The 6191-nt window shown below is 34.1% G+C and overlaps 1 long non-coding RNA gene across 1 annotated transcript; it reads left to right on the forward strand.

The window, feature by feature from the left end:
- Window positions 1–3872: 3872 nt before the first annotated feature.
- LOC128187386 (uncharacterized) lies at window positions 3873–5843 on the forward strand. Its single transcript, XR_008244071.1, has 3 exons — window positions 3873–4021; window positions 4581–4726; window positions 5665–5843. It is a non-coding gene; the product is annotated as an uncharacterized LOC128187386 (long non-coding RNA).
- Window positions 5844–6191: the final 348 nt, after the last annotated feature.

Raw genomic sequence — 6191 nt, forward strand, 5'->3', positions numbered from 1 at the left:
TTTGGAGAACATCATGAAAATAAAATGGTGAGAAAACTGAAATAATCATTTACAAAAATATTTTGCTGTTGCACCCTGTTCCCCCTCCATTTATTGTACAATAACTTTACTATACATTTTTGCCCGTAAACCACAAAAGTTTTTGGAGAGGATTTATATAGGCTTTGCCTGTTGCCTAATCCATTTGATTACTCAATAAATATGTTTAAAGAACCACAAAAGTTCATCACAATACCTGGGATAGGCTAATCGTAATCAGCTGTAATCGATTACAGGTTGCTGAGTAATCATGAGTAATCAGTATTCATCCATTTTAAATTTATAATTACAAGTAATCGTAATTTAATCAATTGCTCTGAAGGCCTGTAATCATGATTAATTTTTAATTACTTTTATCATTACAGTAGTAAAATTGAAATGCGTGAAATCATAATTTATTGGAGATTTTAGGTAAATAAGGTTCAGTCTTAGATATGGTTTCAGTAAGGAATAAGAATAAAATATTCATATTTATAGTGACAAAACATTGCCATTTTTATAAGCTAAACACGGCTTACCTAGGTCGAATCCATATTACTAAGGTGTGTTAATTGGGGGGGGGGGGGGGTCATTAAAATCAAACTTTTTCTCCTTTGCTTCGCTTTGAGCATTGACACTTTGGGGAAGTACGTTTGGCGGACGCCATGGATGTCTAAAGAATGAATGGTACGTCACCATGTACTTCCGCTGGGGAATTACATGTAACCAACGAGGCTAAATACTATTAGAAAGCGCGAAGTACCCAAATCTCTCTCTCTCTCTCTCTCTCTCTCTCTCTCTATTCGTTCTTTGTGTAACTTCCTCTTCCTTTTTAGCTCACCGATACAAAGTCGGGGGGAGGGGGGGGGGGGGGGTTAAGCTTTACCCCTGACGTCGGTGCCTGGACCTTGTTAAAGTTTTTGAGCCAGGACCTGTACTTAAGTTAGTGCTTGTCCTATCTTCACAAAACTTGCATGTATACAGGTATATATGGTGTATCTGAACCTGATGATGGACTTTAAAGACTTAGATGCTGAAGCTGGACCGTGAAATTCAGATGTTGAAGAAGGTTTAGGTATTTTGTGCAGGTTAACGTTTTTGAGCACTTGCCCTTTGATGGCCATATCTAAATTTCTTCTGGTAGTATTCATCGGACTTGCACAGATGGTTCGTCTTAAGATTTTTAGAGCAAGTTAAAGTTTTTGCAACAGTTAGTCTTTGAGTACTATATCTTAGCTATTACTAGTACTGGTCTTAACTTCTCCAACTTGTATGGATTGCGCGTCTTATATATCGAGTCGACGTAAGAATAGAAGTAACAATTGTAAATAAATAGACAAAACTTGCATGGATGGTGTATCTGGACCTAATGATGGAGTTTAAAGACTTAGATGCTGAAGCGTCGATATACCTAAACGTCGAGTTGAAGGCTAAAGCAAGGGATTTCTTTTTTGCATGTACAAGTCTTTGAATAAATTCTGCTTCATATGGATATAGAAATAGGTCTGCTAACAATGGAGTGCAATTGGTTCCCATGGGAATTTCAGCATATTATTGGAAGTCCTGATATCAAAAAACTTCATAGATGTTGTGAATCAGAAACGCAAGCATCTTTTTTTATATCATCTTAAGAGTATTTGTGTACGCAATCCGAATTTTCAACAAAATAGTTTCGTAAATGACCGATGACAAGGTAGGTAAATTTACGAGATCCAATTTTATTGAAAAAGCAGCTACGAATGATGTCAAAAATCCTGGACTTATATTTATGGTGGGATAAGAAGTTTTGATGCTATTTGGAACGAGTTGATAACACAAGATTATCAACAGTCTCAATCGAAAAGTCATTATTTTGTAAGTTATATCGTCGATACAATGACCTTGTCAGCAAATACAATCTTCCTCCAGGTCTTTTAGGTTTTTCAGACTTATTCATCACCAAATTGTCGGTGAATTTTTCCGTTTTCCCGATTACATCAAAGAGACCATTCAGCAAAGGATGCTCACTCCTCCATGTCATCTTATCCTACCTTTAATTTTTGTATAGAGGTCCGTGTTTCGGTGTTTGCTCTGCTCCTGTTTTGTTATTTTGTATTACATGTTATTGTTTTAAACCTTGCTACAATATATATGATATTTTGATATATAAATCATTTATGTATACAGGGTTATTTTTGTCCCTTATGATTGTAGCCCTTCGTCTACAGTTTCACCCCGTCTTGAATTCGCCCGCTGACAACGAGAACGAAGGGGCGAAAATAAAAAAGGGGCGAATTTCAAAATAAAAAGGGGGCGAACATTTCCCTGTATACAGTAACCCAAATTTTGGTTGATCATGAGAAATGCATTATTAATGCACTGAAAACAGTACAAGTAGGAAAAAATGACCAAAATCGTAACCCCTTTAAAGTTTTTGGAGCAGGTGCCCTTTGATAGACAAATCTTAGTTATTATTAGTTTAGTCTTTAACTCTTTATCAGATTTGAATAGATGATGCATAGTATGATACTGATGCACTCCAGGGGCTTGGATGCTGAGCCTTTGTGTATAATTAATTTATATATATATGTCATAGAGTGTAGAGCGGATACGATGCCCCTATGCCTGAGCCATGTGTTTCTAATGTTGGCGGAGTTCAATGTTTTTAAAGCAGGTCCACGTTTTTGCAAATAGTACACTGTACTAATTAAAATTTGCATGGTTGATTTAACTATGTGAATGAATCACAGAGGTAGCTTCAGATACAAAGAATGATCTTGATTATCTAGATGCTTAGGCAGGTTCAAGGTTTTAGAACAACTCAAACTGGGTTAAAGTACTAGTGTTGGAGCTGATAAACAAATGATGTAAATTCTATTCATACATAGTCTAATTTAAATAGTTAATGGGATGCGGCCATCTTGTACATTTGAGGATAAGATTATGTAAACATTTTTTTACTAGCTTGTTTCTGCTCAAAACTGGCCAAATTAAAATGTTGTCAAAAGATACAAAAGCAACAAATCTCTCTCTCTCTCTCTCTCTCTCTCTCTCTCTCTCTCTCTCTCTCTCTCTCTCTCCGAGTCTCTCTCTCATATAATCTCATCGTATGTCTCTGTATTTGTTTGTGTTGCTCCTAATTTGTTTGCTGTAATTTGGTAAGTGTTTAGTTTTTTTTCACAATCCGCAATTATCAACTTTTTTTTAATCATCTTTAAATGTGTGAAGTTGTGTTTTAAGTGTATCTGTTGTTTGGAACTCTAGTAAGCAATAGCATTGATCTGAATGATCTTTGCCTTGTTTGGTAAATAAATGCCAATCAACAGATCTAAACGTACTGTTCGTGATTTACGATCAGCAAGAGGTAAACAGCTTAACAAGGACTGCATGAAAATTATTCCTACTTATACACCCCTGCGAATGTGTTTGGAAAGTTTTCTTAATCGTTGCTAAGTATGTAATAAATCCAGAGGTGCTCGAATAAAATTTCACGAGACTTCCACAAAATTTGTTCAGTTCTGTGAAATCGAGCGGAGGTATATACATGTACATGTATAAGTGTTCGGATGATATTCTCAAAATACGTAAGTACTTATCGTTTTTCATAACATATCCTACTTTGATGTATGTTAAAACATGAAAATCTATTAAGATATACATGTATGTCTTATTTCATCATCTAGCGGCTATTTACGCTAAACGATGCATGATATTCAGAACAGAGTTCAACCACTCTACACGTGGTTGAAAATATAAACATTGGGTTGCATAATAATGAATATATAAAACCACGCGGTTACTCTGACTATGCTTTAAAACACAAATTATAATATACTTCATGTATATGGTTAATGAAAAAAATAAAACTCTGCACTGGAAAAACCTGACTCTTCTCAAGATCTGGAGACTGAACACGAAATAGAACAAGTGGAATAATTCGTTGAACGCGTTAACATCGACAACTCAGAAAAAATGGCGGACTCTGGAAAGCGAAAGCCGTCAGCGTCCAAGGAAACGTTAGATAGTAAGCATTTAGAGACATTCTAATACATATTAACGACAAAATCAATTTTGAAACTACTTTATACTTTATTGAATTATTTTAATTATTTTTTTACTCTCTTATTTTAAATGTAATTATTGCTTTTAGATAAAACCTGAATTAAAGAGTAGTGTATATTTTTTTAAATAAGAAAATCAATTTATCTCGAGAATATTTCACTCGGATGGACAGAAATTGAGGTCATTTTTGTTCCATAAATTCACTAAATTTGGGGATGTAACCATCTATTTCTTGCATTAAACCATGTTAATGTTAATGACATCAATATGTAATTTTAACGATAGAATTTTCTATTTAGTTTATACCTAGATAGAATGTTCTATCGTTAAAATGACAGATGTCCTACTGACCCAGTTCCTAGTCACGGTAAGATTATTCTCTCTTGTTTATACCGATAGTCCACCTGTTGGAAGTTTCACTGCACAGACTTTCAATGCATTAATTCAATAATTGTCATTCCACTCCATTTGTGTTTAATTATCTTGTCTGTTGATTAATTCTTTATTTCTTTAAATTTCAGCACTTTTGGAGATATCCAAACTTTTAAATACTGGTCTTGATGCTGAGACTGTAGCAACTTGTGTTCGCCTTTGTGAAAATGGTGTGAATCCTGAAGCCTTAGTTTTGGTGATTCAAGAACTCAGGAGAGAAACCGCAGCTGTTAGAGTAAGCGTTAGATACCACTCTTTCTACCAACCTATCCAGTATCAGGTTTTTTAACCCTTTATCTACCTTTTTGAATGTAACCGTATCGTTCACCCTATATGGTAGCTAGTCAGTGAATTGCTGCTATGATTTTCCATTAATTTGCTTTAGATACCCGATGAATCACTGGAGCATTGCCCCATGTGACTGTTTCAAAATATTGTTTATATCTAAAGCAAAACTATAGAAATTATACAGCAACTGTAACTCACCAGTGTAACATCATGACCTAGGTTAAAACCTATTAATGTGATACCTTGCAGATCATTTTGTATATCCTATTGAGCAATCACATATAAAGCTATGGAAAACTCTACCAGTATTCTGTAATTTGCTGTAACATTTTATATGATTTTTATGGATGCTTTGTCCAAATTTTATTTGATTTGCAACTTAATCTTCAACAGGCTAATACTGCAGGGCAATACCACAAATTCATATTAAAATGAAATGGAAAACATAAGTAATCAATATTATATTCATGTTCCTATTGGAAATGTTAGTTTACTTAATATGCAATGACAAGAGAAGTAACTCTTATTTATGTTTAACTTATCTCCCCCTAAGGGAGCTCTTCATCCTGTAAGAGGGATACTAGTCGTTTCTTTGGTGGGTGTGCAAACTGTTGGTGCAGTTTTAACACATGGTCTAACAGGAAAGACAAAACTTCTTTTGATATTAGGATGGTATATTATTATATTTTGTTGTTTTTTATTTCATGCCTATACTGTTCAAAAATTCATTTGTGAACAATGATGACAAATAACAGCATCATTATATAATTCTTTATTGTCCTGACACAAATTTCTCCATTAAATCTTTGCATGCGCTTTATGTGTATGTTGTACAGAAAATTCTTCAAATTAATTAAATCTGTTACAACTTAACATTTGTTTCAGGCAGCAGAAGGATGAAGGATAAAACTGAACAAATGCTGGTTGTGTGCAAATGGTGTATGTTGGACATAAGACTGCAAGGGAATCCAGTGAATGAAGAGAGAATGCAGATTTTAAAAATATTATGTGGACTGAGAATTTGACAGGGTGTGAATCTTCATATAAATAAATATATTTCTAGACTATTTTTGTACTACATGTATTTAATTAAAGTACACATGATGATGAATGGTAATTGACGAAGATAAGCAACCCAAGGGGTTCTCATGAAACCACATAGTGTAGCAATGTTTGATTAAAACCTAAATTGAGGAAATGTTGCTGCTAAAATCTTCTATATGTATTAATTTTACAGATGTACCACAAACATTTATCTCCCTTAGTAAAAATATGTTTCTGCAAAAGTGATTTGTCAGCAAGGGTACAGAGTATAATAGTCATTTAAAAATGCATGTAGGTCTAGAATAATTTGGGAATAATTTGATAACCTGTAGATGTCGGCACAATTAATGTAGCATATAAATAGATTC

This window comes from Crassostrea angulata, chromosome 1 (genome assembly GCF_025612915.1).
Source record: "Crassostrea angulata isolate pt1a10 chromosome 1, ASM2561291v2, whole genome shotgun sequence".
NCBI classification, from domain to species: domain Eukaryota; kingdom Metazoa; phylum Mollusca; class Bivalvia; order Ostreida; family Ostreidae; genus Magallana; species Magallana angulata.